Source organism: Bos taurus, chromosome X (assembly GCF_002263795.3).
Source record: "Bos taurus isolate L1 Dominette 01449 registration number 42190680 breed Hereford chromosome X, ARS-UCD2.0, whole genome shotgun sequence".
In the NCBI taxonomy this organism is placed as follows: domain Eukaryota; kingdom Metazoa; phylum Chordata; class Mammalia; order Artiodactyla; family Bovidae; genus Bos; species Bos taurus.
Genome location: NC_037357.1, coordinates 95777392 through 95779018, shown reverse-complemented (window position 1 = coordinate 95779018; position 1627 = coordinate 95777392). Strand labels below are relative to the sequence as shown.

The 1627-nt window shown below is 43.1% G+C and overlaps 1 pseudogene; it reads left to right on the top strand.

Moving 5' to 3' along the window:
* Nucleotides 1-566: 566 nt before the first annotated feature.
* LOC783297 (profilin-2) lies at nucleotides 567-1296 on the top strand (annotated as a pseudogene).
* Nucleotides 1297-1627: the final 331 nt, after the last annotated feature.

The window sequence follows — 1627 nt, the reverse complement described above, 5'->3', positions numbered from 1 at the left end:
CTGTCATTATGATGTCAGCTCTGTGAGATTTTTCTCTGTTCACTGCTGTAACCCAGTGCTTGGAAAAGTACTTGGCAAATAGTGAATGCCTGATAAATGCTTGCTGAATGACTAGATGAAAACAAATTACTCTAGACTCACAGCTGGTGTGGGCCAGAGGATAAACAACTAGATGGAAAGAATCTGAAGACAGGAAATAATTAGGAGGCTATTATGTCCATCCAAAAAGAGTTGTAAGTCAGTGGGGCTGTGGTTTTTTTTACTTTGTACCTAGAGCTCAGGTCTCAGATTAGCCAACATCTGAATACTAGTTGCTGCACTAAATCTCACATGTCCTGCTTTATATCCAAACCTCCAACTCAAATATTACTCAGTTATGTTCTACATTGAGGGATTTTCTGATATTGGGGGTTGGTGTTTCTCCCATGGTATCCTAGGGAAGTAAGTAGATGTGCTTTGCACCAATATCTCACTAGCTGGAGATACAACCACTGAAAGCTACTGCCAAAGGTCACCCATGATGTGGTGAATTATGACTGTTTAACAAGTCACAGAACCTTTGTGACCTCACTCCTGCTCAAAAGATAGCTTGATAAGTCACAACAGAGGGCAGCTCAGGCATAACTTCACACAAGTCATCAAGACCTCCTCCACCTTGCTGCTGGGGAGACGCCATCAAAAACAGACTGTATTTTTAGCTTATTTCAGTCTCATCTTGAGCCAACTACCAACAAACTTCTTTTGAAGACCTACTTGCCAAAAATCACTTTATTCATCATTTAGAGACAGCTTACCTGAATCATGCAGTGCATAGGGGATATCAGTGAAGAAGTCTGGCAAGACTGCATCACCCTCTTCCTACAGACTGGGATGTGCTATGATGCGGCGATAATCACCAATTCCCCACCTTGGTTGTTAGCTTCTTATCCTGAAGGTAACCTGTTCCAACTGACCCAGGAAGAAATTCAGATCTTGCTGGCGAGAGAAGGGAGAGAGAAGTTGTTTCTTCAGGGAATCACTCTTGCAGGGACCAAATGCTTGTTGATTCGGGACAACCTATACACTGAGGGCAACAACACCATGGATCTCCGCACCAAAGGCCAGAGTCGGGGCAGCCAAGCAGTGACAGTAGTTCAGATCGAGTCTGTATACCTTGTGGTGATGGGACAAAAAGGAACAGAAGGAGGGCCTCTCAACCTCAAGGCTTTTGAGATGGCGGGTTACATCAAAGAGGCCATTAATCAACACATGGCCCATTTCTAAGTAAATAAAAAGGCCTTGGTGTTTGACCTGGAATTTGAATTCAGTGTTATCTGATTCACCTTCCAGATTAACAGTCTTGAAGAAAATAAAGGGAAATTCCAGATCAGGTTTGGAGGTGTGTGTGTGTGTGTGTGTGTGTGTGTGTGTAAGCTTGTTAGGAGAAGAGCAGATTGGGGAGTGAGTATTCAAGCATTTGAGTTTCTGTACCTTTTTTACACCTAGAACCATCTCTTCCATCTCAGCACTTGGAGGGAAGAGTACTGGACGGTGAACTAGACAGTCTTGGTTGCACTCCCAACTTTTTTCTAACTATGGTATCTTTTTCTCTCTGTACCTCAGTTTCCTTATTGGTACAATGAGGAAT